We start from the raw sequence: 17,391 nt of genomic DNA, 5'->3' as shown, positions 1-17,391 counted from the left end.
TTCAAGAACAGCTTAGTGTGAAAGCAGAATCCGTTTGCTAACCCAAGATTAAGTGGACATACCTACTTGGTTACAGGCAATGCTTGACCAGGAGGGTAGAAACAGTGAGTGGGGAGAGCAGAGAGAAAGTCCTGCCATGCGTGGGAAGCTCATTCTCAAGAGGAAGAGAGAGGACCTGAGCCAAGCATTCCATTTTTACTTTCTAAATTTGCCATCTAGATAAGGCACTAGCCTCTTTTAGGTGGAACAGCTGAAAGGATGGACAAAACCCAGAAGTGGTCTGTCCAACCCCAAGTACTGATAAACTCCTTCTCCTTTCTCTCTCACTTACATGTCCAACATCTCCCATCCCCCAATGAACCACTCTTTTCAGGCCCGCCTATTGTTGATCTATTCACTGCAACTGGGAAACTATGTATGTTGCTCCTTCTGTCTCATTATTTCTAGTTTTTGTTTGGTTGCCCAGGGGTGATTCAATTCTCACAGTGTGGGTGGTGAGTTCTGTGAATTGTTGGTTTGGGAGTAGAAGAAACACATTAATACTTGGAAATCATATCCTTCTAAAAAGCTACACTTGGAAAACACATGAGCATTAAACAATTTTTGCAAAAACTAAATTTAAATGTTAATCATGGAATGAGCACACAGAACATAATAGATATATAAATATAAATATTCAGGTAAGAATACAAAGGGAGAAAGGATTCATTTTATAATATTAACAAAAATAATAAGATAGCTTAGAAAATGTTTAGTGAGAAATGTTCTTATATGAAGAAACAGAATTCCAACTAAGGAACATAAAAATATGAAAAATTGAAAGACACATCTGTTTTACAGGTACAAAAACATTATTTTAGCTGCAGTCTTCTAAAATTAATGTTATCTAAAACAAAATGATGAAGGAATGAGGGGGGAATAATTACAAAAATAGAAGTAAAGTTGTTATAAAAAATAACCAAGGGAGAATTTCTTTTTTTTCCTTTCCTTTTTTTTTTTTTTATTATACTTTAAGTTCTAGAGTACATGTGCACAACGTGCAGGTTTGTTACATATGTATACATGTGCCATGTTGGTTTGCTGCACCCATTAACTCGTCATTTACATTAGGTATTTCTCCTAATGCTATCCCTCCCCCAAGCCCCCACCCCACGACAAGCCCCAGTGTGTGATGTTCTCTGCCCTGTGTCCAAGTGTTCTCATTGTTCAATTCTCACCTATGAGTGAGAACATGTGGTGTTTGGTTTTGTGTCCTGCGATAATTTGCTCAGAATGATGGTTTCCAGCTTCATCCCTGTCGCTACAAAGGACATGAACTCATCCTTTTTATGGCTGCATAGTATTTCATGGTGTATATGTGCCACATTTTCTTAATCCAGTCTACCATTGATGGACATTTGGGTTGGTTCCAAGTCTTTGCTATTGTGAATAGTGCTGCAATAAACACACGTGTGCATGTGTCTTTATAGTAGCATGATTTATAATCCTTTGGGTATATACCCAGTAATGGGATCGCTGGGTCAAATTGTGTTTCTAGTTCTAGATCCTTGAGGAATTGCCACACTCTTCCACAATGGGTGAACTAGTTTACAGTCCCACCAACAGTGTAAAAGTGTTCCTATTTCTCCACATCCTCTCCAGCACCTGTTGTTTCCTGACTTTTTAATGATCGCCATTCTAACTGGTGTGAGATGATATCTCTTTGTGGCTTTGATTTGCATTTCTCTAATGACCAGTGATCATGAGCATTTTTTCATGTGTCTCTTGGCTGAATAAATGTCTTTTGAGAAGTGTCTGTTCATATCCTTCACCCACTTTTTGATGGGGTTGATTTTTTCTTGTAAATTTGTTTCTTTGTAGATTCTGGATATTAGCCCTTTGTCAGATGGGTAGATTGCAAAAATTTTCTCCCATTCTGTAGGTTGCCTGTTCACTCTGATGGTAGTTTCTTTTGCTGTGCAGAAGCTCTTTAGTTTAATTAGATCCCATTTGTCAATTTTGGCTTTTGTTGCCATTGCTTTTGGTGTTTTAGTCATGAAGTCCTTGCCCATGCCTATGTCCTGAATGGTAATGCCTAGGTTTTCTTCTAGGGTTTTTATGGTTTTAGGTCTAACGTTTAAGTCTTTAATCCATCTTGAATTACTGTTTATATAAGGTGTAAGGAAGGGATCCAGTTTCAGCTTTCTACATATGGCTAGCCAGTTTTCCCAACACCATTTATTAAATAAGGAATCCTTTCCCCATTTCTTGTTTTTGTTAGGTTTGTCAAAGATCAGGTGTTTGTAGATGTGTGGTGTTATTTCTGAGGGCTCTGTTCTGTTCCATTGGTCTATATCTCTGTTTTGGTACCAGTACCATGCTGTTTTGGTTACTGTAGCCTTGTAGTATAGCTCAAAGTCAGGTAGTATGATGCCTCCAGCTTTGTTCTTTTGGCTTAGGATTGTCTTGGCAATGCAGGCTCTTTTTTGGTTCCATATGAACTTAAAGTAGTTTTTTCCAATTCTGTGAAGAAAGTCATTGGTAGCTTGATGGGGATGGCATTGAATCTATAAATGACCTTGGGCAGTATGGCCATTTTCATGATATTGATTCTTCCTATCCATGAGCATGTAATGTTCTTCCATTTGTTTGTGTCCTCTTTTATTTCCTTGAGCAGTGGTTTGTAGTTCTCCTTGAAGAGGTCCTTCACATCCCTTGTAAGTTGGATTCCTAGGTATTTTATTCTCTTTGTGTTAATTGTGAATGGGAGTTCATTCATGATTTGCCTCTCTGTTTGTCTGTTATTGGTGTATAAGAACCAAGGGAGAATTTCTAGAGATTTTTCAAAAAAGATTATTGAGGGATTTCTTCCTAATCTATATTAAAATGTTTCAAAAGTAACAATAAATTAAAGAGTTAGTGCTTTGTGGAGTGAGAGCCCAAAGACTCAGAGTCAAAAAGTAGATAGATATGGGAATTTAGTATATGAAAAATATATAATACCAAGTTAGTGAAGAAATGTGGATGCTGGTGCGTGATGTTGGGACAAATGGCTAGCAATTTAGGAAAAATTATTAGTTTTTTTCTTCTTCATTGTTTTCAGAATTTATATTAATTTTCTTATCCACTTCCCACTATTTCTTCTAGAATTTTTATATTATTATTTAAAATTAAGATTTGTATGACTGTATAGTTGGTTTTGGTATAAATAGTAAGTTAAGTAGCCAAATTTTAGAAAATTTACAAAGTAAGAAAAGTACTTGCAATACATGAGATTCAAAGAGCAAATTACCTTAGAATGCAAAGAACAAATAAAGAAAAAGAAATATAATAAAAGGAAAAGTAGCAAAGGAATTATAGTTCATAGAAAAAGAAAGTGCCAAGAAACAGTTTAAAAAGTTCAACCTCATTTATTATTAAAAACATAACAAAGACAGGGAGGTATCATTTTAACTTCAGACTTTGCAAAAATTAAATTAAATAATAATATCTAAAGTGTAGGAAGCAGAACTCTTGCTACTGCAGATGGAAGAAGAAGCTGCTCTCAATGATTTTGGCACTTATCATCTGACTGACTGTATTTTTTTCTTGCTTTATTTATCATTTTTTTTCTCTCACTAGACTACAAAGTCCAGTTTGCAAATATAAGACTCAGTCTCCTTTGTTCACAGTAATACTTCATGAGTTAAAACATTGTGTTTTAACTATTCTATAAAATTCTATAAATTCTGTAAACACTTATTAGAAAAAATGATTGGGTATACTTTTCTGAGAATCATTTTCCTCACCCATAAAGTAAAAATTAGGTCCTAAAAAATGTTGGCAGGGAAGCATTAAAGAAGACATATGATCTATTGAGAATAATTGATCTGTTAACAAAAATAAATGAACATTTGTTAAAAAATGTTCTCAAGGGGTCAAAATAATGAAATCCAGGTACTTTACAGCTCAAAAAATAAATATGTTGAGGAAAAGACTCTTTTCTTATTTACCCTATGAAATTGCACTGCCTGGTAAAATAATAAAAAATAAACCAAAGATAATAAATATTAGGAAAGATAATATGTGAAATAATAATCATTTATTTTTTCAGAAGAAGACAACCAACTTATCAGTAGTAGTTTGCATTATATTCAGTGTCCTATAAGCTCAACACTTATGCAGAAAGTTTACTGCATATATTTGCTGTTATTAAAAGAGCACGAATTAACATGCAGTTACGCATGAAGAGGAAGCGTATGGGACAAATGTTGAAGGAGAACTGTATATACATTTGGTTTAGTAATTCAACATCATTAATTTGTGTTTGAAATGCAATACATATTTATCTTAAAAGATTTGGGGCCAAAAATATGCAAATTACATGGCTTCATAGAATTGACAATAAAGTAAAACGAGACAATACACTAAACCGAGAATGATGCTAAACCAAGAGTAATTTGTAATAGAAAGGAAGACTATCAACTACTGAACACCAGGTGCACTTCGAATGCTGATTCAGAGACTTCAGGAAGAGATTTGCTAATTTTGGATTATAAATAGTACATTTTAGTAACCAAAAATATTTTAATTAGGAGGTTAGTCATAAGTATCCCCTTTGTAAAAAAAAGGGTCTCTGAAACTTTGTTCGTTCTCAAGTGGAATAAAATAAAATTTGCATCTTTGGATCGGTTCCCAGTAGATCAAGAAAATCCTTGGTGGCTTTTCAGTGAGCAATTAAATCATAATCTAAGCATCCTAGCTGAGGGGTAGGGACCTCAAAAAAGAGAAAGAAACATGCGGACTCTTTCACTACTGTAGACCTACCCGAGTATTAGGGCTGGAAAGCCAAACTTTTTACTACTAAGGTCATTTTTTTATTCTCTCAAGCTAGCTTGGGAAATGGTTCATGGGGAAAAAAGCAAGGGAAAGAAAAGAGAAAAGAAGCCTATATTGGGAGACACTACAAATGCTATAAAACCTCCATGCTGGGCCAAATAACCCTATCATCTGCCTCCCAGTTCTGACTGGTTGCTGAACGAATGAATGTTTAATGAAGTGGAGCAATATAAAGGGAGAAAGGAAGCAGTTATCTTTGTTACTAAGAAGAGGGAGAGGGGTAAAACTCAGTCGTTCTCAAGTCGGGGTGATTCTCTCCCCCAAGGGACATTTGGTAATGTCTGCAGACATTCTTATTTATTCCAACTTGGGGCGTGCTATTGGCATCTAGTGGGTGGAGGTCAGATACACTGCTAAGCATCCTACAATGTACAAGACAACCTCCCTATCAAAAAAATATATATATCATCCAATCCAAACCATCAACAGTGCCAAAGTTGAGCAACCCCAATATACACCTTTGTATCCATCTCATTGAATGAACTGAATTCAATAAGGTGCATATATGTAACTTTATTCATTTTCTCCTTTGGGCACAATCTGTGGACTGGTTCTTTTCCTGCTCACGGATAACTTGTCAAATTAGTCTAATCATTTTTTGAATCTCTTGTATTTAAAAGACAGCCTCATTTCAAAATGTAAAATGGCCAATCATTATAATAGCAAAATGTATCCAATTCAAGGCTTCTCTTCTTTGGGGTTATCTGCCTCTCCAGTTCCACACCACCCTTTTCTCCATCCTGTCCTGGCCCCCATCCACTGACATGCGTATATCAGAAGGCTCCAGTGCCTTCTGACTTCTGTTTGGGTTTGGCCAATAATGAGCTCTGGTAGGTGGACACAGGGAGCTTACATCCCAAGTTCCTCCCTACAGGGTGTCCAAAGGCTGGCAGCTTCTCTTGAGCAAAGGGCATATTCCATCATACAGTTCTCTCCACACAGCATTGTCTATGGCAGGTCCCTGTAACCACTCCCTCCCTTGCCTCTGCAGAATAGGGGTGGTAACTGCCCTCTGTTACTGACATCAGGACACTGCACCCAACCTAGTGTCTCTATTTGTCTCTCTTTTTCTTACCCCATTTAGTTGGCATCTGTGTCCTACCAGGTTTCTGAAACACCCCACTTGGAATTGTTTGGGGCCTAGGTACTTACAAAGTGGGAGAGGAACTGGGCTGGGTTCTTTACTATTTATTCTGCCAACTCTCTAAAATTTTACTTCTGGCCTTAATTCTCAAAACTTTTGAATTTGTATCAGATATTTGCTTCTGAGGCAGACCCAAATAACAGCAACATTTTTCCCTCCCTAAGTTCTAAACTAACTGAGAAAGATGGAAAATGAATAGAAAATGAAGACAAAGCAAATATCACCGATATTACTGACAATGGCTAAGTTACAGGATATACAAGTCAAATAGGTCTGCTAACTGAACCCCCAAATTAGGCAGCTCTCAAATGCAGTCATGGAATAGCTTTCTTCTTGGAGGAGCAGAAGAGACTCTGGTTTTCTACAGGTAGCACTCTCTGAAGAGAAAGAAAAGAGAAGTGGGGAGCTCAGCTAAGCAAGCTCATTTTGTACCTTGCTTCCCTGGATGGAATGAGGAGAAGGGCAGAGAGAGGATAGGAATGACTAATGAATGCCCACCAAGGGGCAGGGTGTGGCTACAGTGGGGAGGAATCGTTGTCTCATGGGTTTTCTTTGGTTATTTCATTTTGCTTTGTTTTTCTTTTTTCTTTAATGCCTAACTCATCGGGCTTTACCATCAAATCTATTATCAACAGGTCAACAGTGACTTTTTCCTTTAAGAAAAAAAAAAAAACTTCATTAAAGTAGTTTTTATCTTACCTTTATTAGACCATTCCCCAGCCACTCTTCAGGGTTTTACTCAGCTTTTGTCATTAAAAGGCTCTGAAGTGACTTAGATATTATCAGTTAGGGTTAGGTTTGTTGCAAGCTAAAGAAAATTCACTTAAGTGGTTGCTTGTATAATAAAACTTCCATTCTCTCAAACAGAACACATCATCAGGAATCCAGGCTCCTTCCATGTCTCTGCTCCTCTATCCTTCACATGTAGCCCTTGTTTTCAAACCTAAAGGTGGTCGTGAGATCTCCAGCCATCACATCTGCTTCTCAGGGAGCAAGATGGAAGGAGAACAGGAAAGGACAAAAAAAAATACAGATGAAAGTCATATTCAGAGTATTCCTTGAAATCACACAATGTTCTTTCTACTTACATTTCATTGCCAATTAATTCGTGACAAGGCCACACTTCATGAAAGGTGTGAAAGCTGGAAAGTGTAGTCTTTCCAATAGGCACATAAGTAAAATAGGGAATTCAGTTATTATAGAATAACAAGAGAATGAATTTTAGTGTAGCTGATTATCAGTTTGTCACAGAACCAATTAAATTAACACTAAGGCTGCTCTGTTACCAGGGCTAATTTCACTCATCCCAAATTATGTCCAGTCATCTTTCTCATGCAGCACATGAGAGGATTTGCAATGTGATTGAAAGAACACAGAAACTCTGATATAATAAAATATGAAACAAATGAGGATAAGGTGAAAAACCTTTCCCTCAATTTTGGCCAAACAATGCAGAAGAACCTCAAGTGTCTCTTTGAACAGGAGGGTAAATGGGGAAAAGTATTGGGGCTTAGCCTCATCGGAATACTAGTTAAGTTTTCCAGAATACATAACCTGTAAATTTAACTTGACAGAAACTTCTAGCTATTTAATTTTCACACTATACATTTGACATATCAGGGCTAGGGGTGGGGCGGGTGGGAGTTTCCTATGTCTACCATATTCTCTCTCAGAGAGTAGATCTCAGAAAGTTTAAAAATGGTGACAGAAGCTGAGCACAGTAGCTCACACCTGTAATGCCAACACTTTGGGAGGCCGAGGCAGGAGGGTCACTTGAGGCTGGAAGATCAAGACCAGCCTGGGCAATGTAACAAGACCTTTTTTCTACCAAAACAATACAAAAACAAATTACCCAGGTATGGTGGTGTGCATCTATAGTCCCAGCTACGCTGGAGGCTGAAGTGGGCAGATAGTTTGAGCACAGGAGTTTGAAACTGTAGTGAGTCAACATCATGCCACTGCACACCAGCCTGGGCTACAGAGCAAGAACCAGTCTCAAAAAAAAAAAAAAAAAAAAAAGGTGATAGATACAGTCAAGTGGTCTTAAATGTGTGTTTTTCTTTTCAAATCAGCATATTTCCAAATCTTTTAACTTCTATTTCCTCTCAGTATCCAATCCAGAATTTGCAGTGAGGGTTGTCTAGTAACATAGCCACCACCATTTCTTGTGAATCAGCACCATAGACCTGTGTGCAGTTGTTTCTGCCACTGACTCTCTTTAAAGAATTCCTAAGGACTAAGAAAGCTGTGCCCAAAGAATTGTTTTCTATTCTGTACTTGTATTTGTTATAGCATATACGCCACCTTCTGAGCTGAATTGAAGGTTTCTGTATTGAAGCTGCTGTTGATGCTTCAATTGCACAGGCCCATGCTTCTGCAGACTTTGCCATTTCTCCATTTCTGATTTTCATAAAGTTCTTGGGAATGTTCCAACAGAGCAGAAGCAGCACTTGCAGGCCTAGTTATAGTAACCGAATCACTTTGAACCACACCCAGCAATTATTTCACCAGTTTCAATTCCTGAGCCAAATGATAAGCTACATTAAATTAAAAATTGTCAATTCAGATCTTCTTTATTGGCCCTGAATTCAGAATGGAATTTTGGAGAACCAGCCTAGTGCAACTTACCAAGTCTTCTCTCACACATGAAGCTTTGCTTCACCTGTGCCTGTTTAGGAAAAGCTCTGCCTGCAACATCGTGAACCTTGAAGACATCTACATCATTAAAAACCAGCAGTTTTGCTGAGGCCCATAGTCTGCCTGATTTTCTTACCTTTGTTAAGGGCTGTGCCTTTGCTGAGGTCGCTGTGTTCTCATTTCTGCTTGCCAGGCTACCTGTGCCTGCCCGTTGGCCAGTGTTGGGGTGTTTTTATTTTGCTCCCTGACATTTTTCTCTCTGTGATTTATTTTTTAACAAGTGTCCTAGCCTAAAAAAATGTTGAGATTTCCTAGGGGGACTAACAAATTGAGAGTTTAAAAAGGAATGTTAAATGACAGTCAAATATCACATTTATTACTGGTAGAAGATGGAGTTGAGGGAGAAAGTCAAATTCACTTGCTGATCTTACCCCACAAATAGGCAGATTTACCCACCAAGACACAAGTAATACTGTAAAGTTTCCCACAAGGCAGAGTGGAATGGCAGGCAGCCCATTAAAGGAGATGAAGTAAGCTAAATGGATTCCTGGGTTATATTTTCCAAATTTACAAATCAAATAAGTTCTTTCCCTCCTATGAGGGAGGATGAATAAAGGGACGGTGTAGGTGAAGAATGTTACAAATTTGAGTTCTCTTCATATGGAAGGAAACATCAGGAATAAAGATCCCTGCCAAAATAAATAATTTTATTTGTCCTAATATTAAATAACTAATACAAGTATTTATTTAAGATTGCAATAAAAGTAGAGATCAGGGAGCTACTAGAACTTTTGATAAAGGACTTGATCTATTCTCTTGATCATTATTTCTCAAGGGGGATCATTATTTGCATTTTGAGAGAAAATATTTTTTGTGCAAAATCAACCTCCCTTTGTGGATAATTTAGCATTCCTGGTTGCTGAGCATTCAACGACAGTATCACTTTCCTGGAGTCACTCTTACAATAAAAAATATTTCTGCATGTTCTTAGGCATTTTCTAAGTGGTGGCAATTTCCTCAGTCGCTAACCACTATTCTAGGTGATCCAAAAGAATTCTCATACTTCACTTGGAATTCTGAAATATGAGCAAAAATTGGATTAGCAAAGAGGGAAAAAATTGTATCTCAAGCAGAGGAAACATATTAGATGGTGGGGAGGAGCATAGCCCATTAAAGTACTGAGAAAACATCTTTGAGCCTAGAGCCCAGACAGTGGAAGAAGTACTGGCAGAGGAGGCTGGTGAGTCAGATGTCGAGAGTGTAAACGACTGAAGTGTTTTTTTGTTTTTTGGTGTTTTTTGTTGTTTGTTTGTTTGTTTTTTGTTTTGAGCTGGAATCTCGCTCTGTCACCCAGGCTGTAGTGTGATGGTGGGATCTCGCCTCACTGCAACCTCACCTCCCAGGTTCAAACGGTTCTTCTGCCTCATCCTCCCTAGTAGCTGAGATTACAGGCTCCTGCCACCACACCCAGCTAATTTTTGTATTTTTAGTAGAGACGGGGTTTTCACCATATTGGCCAGGCTGGTGTCTTGGCCAGGCTGGTCTCAAACTCCTGACCTCGTGATCCACCCGCCTTGGCCTCCCAAAGTGCTGGGATTACAGACGTGAGCCACCATGCCAGGCTGAAGTGCTTTAATAAGGGAATGGCATGTTGACATTTTTTGTTTTAAAGTGAATCATTTCATTGCGTGATTCTTATTTGCATTAAGCTTATTTTGAATTGATATTCATTGTTTGCACTAACATGAGCACCTTTCTAATTCACATGATGTGTGTGTGTGTGTGTGTTTTGCTCATTTGTTAGATTGGCAGGATTTTTTAATAGAATAAGAACATTTCATATAAAATGAAAATGAAGCATCTTTTAATTACCCATGCTTTCACTCCTCATTGATTTCTACACCATGTTATTGCATATAAGATGAAAACAAATCCAATTGTTCCATACAGAACATACTGCACATGAGTCTCTTTTTCACATTGCCTAGTCTTTAAAACTTTGGGAAAGAAAGCTTCATAGATCTGCTGATGAAAGTGTTCAGTTAATTAGTAAATACTAAAGTAAGAAAGACTTGTTTTAATCGTTCATTTCCACACTACCACCCTGAGAACAGGTCCTTCTCGTAAAAGAACATAGATGCTGACAAAAAGGAGAAAAATAAACCATAAGTGATATAATGACTCCAAAGGAAATATAAAGAAATAGACTAGATATTGTACATTTCTTTGTTTAAACATTTAATCGAGATGGAAAATTTATTTTATTTTTAAGACAAGAGACAGTGATTAACCAGGTAACAATGTATACCTTTACACAATATGTATAGCAAAGTCCTAGTTAATGAAGCTCATAGAATAAAGTCATTATGCTTAATCAAGAGACTATAATTTCAATATATCTAGTATACCATAGCAAGACCACGGTTAATTTTTTTTTGCCTCCATCTAACTAAATTTATCTTAATTGTCTGCAATATTCCTTTTGGAGTTTCAGAATTTATGCTTTTACTAAGTGATTAGCCTAAAATAAAGAATTTCCCAAAGTGTACAATGCTATTTTCAAATAAATACCTGACATAGCCTTCAATATTCATTTTACCAGTTTCTAGAAAACCAAACATATAATTATGCTGTAAATTTAGGGTCTAAACTTAAAGTATTTTCATTCCCAACATATGCTTTCTCCATAGTAATCACATAGTGCACAGGAAATTTACAAAACATGTATTTTGGAATTCTTGTTTTGAGATGATTTTTATATTGCAAAGGAAATACCTAAGACAGCATCATGCTAAATAGATGCCTGAAACCAGCAGCAAATGAGATCCTTGGAGAACATGAGCAATTATTTTATCTGAGGAATGCCTCAATACAACTCCATACATAGCCTTTCTGAGAATTCCAAAAATATATTCAAAAGTTTATTCATTCTATAACATGTATTGAAAGGATACTATGTGGAAGGAGATATAATCAGAGAGGGAATGGGCTGGCACTAAACACTGCAAAGACTTTGGATTTTAGTTTTAATAAGTTGGAGCTACTAACAAGTTTTAGGAGCAAAGCTACCAACTAAAGTTTTAAGAAGTATATGTAAATTATTGCTTATAATAAACTTTAAATATAAAATATAAATTAATGTCAATTTGAAAAGAATTTATTCACCGAACACATAAACCCAGCACTTTGGGAGGCTGAGGCAGTCAGATCATGAGGTAAAGAGATCGAGACCATCCTGGCCAACATGGTAAAACCCTGTCTCTACTAAAAATACAAAAATTAGCTGGGCATCGTGGCACATGCCTGTAGTCCCAGCTACTCAGGAGGCTGAAGTAGGAGAATCAAATCACTTGAACCTGGGGGCAGAGGTTGCAGTGAACTGAGATCATACCACTGCACTCCAGCTCTGGCGACAGAGCAAGACTCCATCAAAAAAAAAAAAAAAAGGAAAAAAAGAATTTATTCTAGTACTTAAATGTTTGTGCTGAATATATGATAAAGAGCTACTACTTTGTTACTCTTGAAACTAAAACAAAATCATTTCTTTCTTCAATAAAAATTAACAAACATCATCGCCTTGACCTCTGCCATCTATTTCAAATAGAACTGTTTTTTAAAAATTTTTTATACCAAGATCTTCTGCTTAATAATTAGAAGTACCAATGTGAACTCTTTCTACATATCAAGAACTGTTCTAACAACTTTGCAGTTTAGAGGGAGGTATAGTAAAAAAATAAAAGCAGTTTATTAATATTCACTATGAAAATGGCTTTAGAGGAGGTATGCACCTGATTGTGTGAGTGCTTAATAGACTCTCCAGTCTTGGGTGGTTTTGTCACTGGATAATCTTCTCCAAGACTTTGAGCTAATTTTGAAGAAATTGAAGAAATAATTGTATTTATCTATGTATTTATTCAATGGTGTGTATATATGTGTGTATTGAAAACAGGTGGAAAGAGAGAAAGTTAATGAGGGTGGAAAAGGAAATGGGAACTAGACGACTGAGGAATGTGTGCAAAGACATGGAGGCCAGTGTATATGGGACTGTAACATTGTATTTATGGAAGTAGAGTTGAAGTTGCTGGGTGGCCAGAAATTAAGGTAGAGTTGCAAACTGGATATGAAGAGGTTTCTATTACAGACTAATGAATTTTGGACTTATCCTTAAAGATTTGATGACCTACACAATATGCAAAACAAAGAAGTGGCATGATAATATTTGCATTTTAGGAAGATCATTCTGGCATTATTATGTCTTGGAGTGAACAGCCTAGAAGGCTGAAAATATTCAGTCAGCCAAGTAAGACATTATAAAGACTTTAATTAAGGCTGTCTGGTAAAGGGGATGGGAAGTAATGGACACTAATGAGAACCATCAAAGATGCAAAACTGATTAGAGATGGTGCATGAATGGTGAGGGCAGGTGATGTCAAAGCTGCATGATTCCAGCTTATTCAGCTAGGTGCATAGTGGTTTCATTAACTGAGATAGGAAATAAAAAGGGAAGGAAAAGTGTCTGGCTAAAAGGTCAGTAAAATTAAGGATTTGATTTTACACATATTAAGTTTGAAGTGTTGTGAAGCAGTTAGCTTTTCCAGTAGGCATCATGTCTCAACAGAAAGATTTGAGCTGAAAATATAGACATGAGTTTAACAGACTAGGCATGAAAACTGCATGAGTGTGTGCCATAAAAAACAGAAGAAAACTGGGGCCAGAAACTTGGGACAACTAATATAAAAAGGTCATGAAAAGAAGAAAAAATCCTGAAGAAAAGCAAAAAAAAAAAAAAAAAAAAAAAAAAAAAAAAGCCATGCATGACAGGGGTAATATCCTATAGCAGAAGGATATATTGCTTTATAAACCAAAGAAGATATCAATAGGGAAGAAGAGGATCAACACAGTCACATACTGTAGGCAGGATACAAGCAGTTGTTCTTAAATCAGAATCTTGTATTTCCAACTGAAGCCTAAAATTCTGCTGGTAGCCAGGAATCTTGTTTTTATAGCTTCCTTTTATCCTACAGAAAGCCTAGTGTATTATGTTTGTATTCAAGTGCTTAACGTGATAAGTGTAAGATAGTCTGCATCTTTATAAGTAAATATTTTTAAATGACTTAATTAACGATATCACTTTTGTGTGTATAAGTATATATGGCATAAATACATTAACATTTTTAAGATATTTTAAATCTGTAAATATACATGGGTTATATGGCTGGGCAGGATCATTACATTTATCTCAATAATAAGTTGTTCCTATTAGTTATGATTCTTATTGATACATTGAGTAAGGTTTTTCATATTTACTCCTTATATTCAGATATACATGGGTTCTTCATTTTATGGTACAAATATGGTAATTTTAGAAATGGAGTATATTCTACTTACTTACTAAATAAATATTAACTACAAATTGGCAATGGTTTGGGCAGACTCCCCTGCAGATAATCAGGAAGTTATAATTCATCAAGTTCACTTATAATAACAACTTAATATCAAATAGAATGCTAGCTAATAAGTCTAGCAAAAGCTTCACTAGCACTCTTAACTTAATATTTAAATTTACATGGCTTATTCCTACAGATAATTATTGTTAAGAGGATTAAAAGCGACTATTTAATATTACTTCCAGACTTATTTTGTTCTCAATATTGCTGCTCTTGTTTGGGTAATGGAAATACAAAAGACATTTTAAGATGGGATTGCAATCATAATTTGTAATCTCAAAGGCTCAAATGAATCTTCTGATTCAGGCTGGGCTTAACACAACAGGCTGTGGATCCAATGTGCCAAGGAGGTCATGTCTAGCTGACAAAGGAGCTACCGTTCAGCTGCAGGCAACATTTTTGTCCCCATGCTAAGGTTTTTAAATGCTGTACATAGAATACATTCACTAATGGTTACCATGGAGAATAGGAGTATTTCTTTGGGGTATAATTCATATTTATACATAATGTCAAGTATTAGACATGTGATTTTGTCTTCTGTCTTCTGTACTTATGGTATACTTGGTTTTTCCTCATGGCATTTGGAATTTTAATTAAATAATGCCTTTCTTCTTTCCATGCTAACATGAGAAAAGTCTGACTATGTAATTGCAGGGTTCCATTTTATTTTCCTTGTTTAGATTACCACTTTATTTTAATTGTATATCTTGCAGAAAGAATTATAAACATAAGTTTGAGATGGTTATAATTATAGTGGCATTTAGATTAAATAGTGGAGAACATATTTTCCAAGTTTAAAAGCACACTTAGTTCTCCTAGTCTGGCGATTCAGAACATTAGACTGAAATGGGTGCTGTACTGATTGAGTTGTTATATTTTTGCTCAAAGTTTTTAAAGGGCCAACCAAATACGCTGTGTTTCTGGAAGAAAAATTTCTGAGCACATAAATTTAAAATGTTTTTTAATATGTAAAGCCAAAATGTGGAATATCAGCAACCTTTAAGTCACTCATGTATGACTTTAAATGCCTAGTACTCCTCAATAGCTCATCTGGTACTTATCTGTACAGGACCTCTCAGCTCCTTGGTGAAGGACAAAGGGGAAAGTGCATTTCTATTCTGGCGAGTCTGTTGCTGAATCTAATTGGTAATTGATGGGGGAAAGTTCTGCTTTGTAATTCACAAGATGGGGTGGGGAATTGTCTACTGGGAACTGTAAGTAAGGCTAGAAGGAGTCTTATTCACCCATTGTGCCCCTTTCTTAGATCGAAGTTAAAAATCGAAAGGCTGTGCTTTATTAGAAAATAGTATCTTTAGAGATTTCCCCCCAGAGCATTTCAAAGTTCAATGTTTAAGAATTTGGTTTTTGCATTTGTGTGAACTGGCGCTCTTTTCAGCATCTTCCAGTACAAAATGTAGGAAACATGTCCTTGGATACTACCCACATTATTTTTCAGCCCAATCCTTGATGTACCCTGTATCTTCCTGGTTTTCCTAGACCTACTCAACTCCAGGTATTAAAAAAAAAATGCATATGCTCAAACTCCAAACTTCAGCCTTTGTCCTTCAGAATTTTCAGAGATAATCATATTCATACTTGGAACATTGGAGAGGAGATGGATTTTGGAATTAATCTCACAAGCCCAGGCTACTCCAAACCCAGAAAGCTACAAGCATTTGTTACTCACCCTTCTTTCTCCCATCCTTCCAGTAATGAGGACCTGCCAGAGAAGTGGGTTTCTTCCCTATCACTGATTAGTATTTTAATTCCCCTGCTAGGACAAGAAAATTCCTAGGAAGCTGAGGCTTTTTGCTGTGGCTTTCACAACCTAGATTCTATCTCGGTTCTTCTGTGGGGATATTTATTATGCCCATAGTCAATGCCACTGGGTTTGCTTCAAACAAGAGTGAATTCCTGGAAGAAAAAAAGTGCTTGCTGCCTGACTCTTACATATAAGTATGTTGCCAGGAGATTCCTGTCACAAAGGCCCAGCCCCCAGATCAGATACTATGATTAATAATATAAGCCTAGAAGATTCTAAGTTTGTGCTGCCTTGTCAGCCCTCACTTGAATTGGTAGCACCCCTGCTCCCACCGACGCCATTCCTATAGGTGAGGTAGACCCCTCATCACCGACCCATGCCCATTCCTGTTTAATATCCTAAATATCATCTGTTGAAAATATACTCAGGCTTTTGGCTGAGGCTTCACTGACTATGACACTGTCAGCCACCTGATATTTTAATAAAAGGTAAACAACCAGCTAAAAGAGCAAACTAACAGGACACATAGATATGAACACTCTGTCAATGGGTAGAAGTCAAACTTATAGAAATATACATAATTTAAGATTCCAGAGCACTTCAATATAGCAGTAAAGTCATTATCTTCCCTTCCAAATCTATCTCCATCTTCCCTCATTTCAGCTGCCAGGGGATTCCTCAGCTTCTCCTTCCATCCCAAATCTGAAATGATTTTACTTTTTCACAGGTTTAGTACACATATTGTTTCTCTCCTATCACAAATTTCGACTCTAAAAGCAACAGACATAATAAAACCTAGAATCTTCTTTGGTACCCATTTTCAACCTTCCCTTCCACTGAGGCATCCTAATTTGAATAGAGGAGTTTGCCTTTTGCAAATAGGTATGGGTCCAGAGAAACTGATTGCCCACCTTAGCTGATTGCAACCCATGCTCCTAACTAAATTCTGCTCGTGTATGCTCATTTTTCACGCAGCAGTATCACAAACTCAATGGTGAACTGAATTGAAGAGAATACTGCTTTATTTGGTAGAGAAAACAGAAATAAAGCAAATGTTAATAAGTGCCTTAAAAATATCTGTGTATCTGTATCTAAATCTCCATACTCTATATCTATTTAATCTATGTATCTATATCAGAAACTTCTAGAAGAATATGTAGTTATTGTCCATTATCAGAAATAACAGTATTCACAGTCAATAATCACAGCGAAATTCAGAATCCAGAGGATGGTGCAAAGTAATTAGTTACTGATCCCAATGGATTGCCTTAGAGTCTGGATGGAACCCAACTTGAATGAGTGCCTAGGAGCAATTTCCCCCTTGGTCTCCATTCCTCTTTCTTTGGCTAGTCCTCTACTGTGACCTGTGGGTCATAATTCCATATTTCTGTAATGCCTTGAAATCAAGGCTAGAGTGATAAATTTGTTGTTTTATCCTGACATAATAGTAGTGGGTTCCTACATTATTCAGATTGGAGCAAATACAAGAAAACTATGTCAATACAATAACAACAAAACACAAAGTACCACCAAAAACAAAAAAA

This window comes from Pan troglodytes, chromosome 3 (assembly GCF_028858775.2).
Source record: "Pan troglodytes isolate AG18354 chromosome 3, NHGRI_mPanTro3-v2.0_pri, whole genome shotgun sequence".
In the NCBI taxonomy this organism is placed as follows: Eukaryota; Metazoa; Chordata; class Mammalia; order Primates; family Hominidae; genus Pan; species Pan troglodytes.
The sequence above is the reverse complement of the archived record's forward strand: the minus strand, read 5'-3'. Positions refer to the sequence as shown.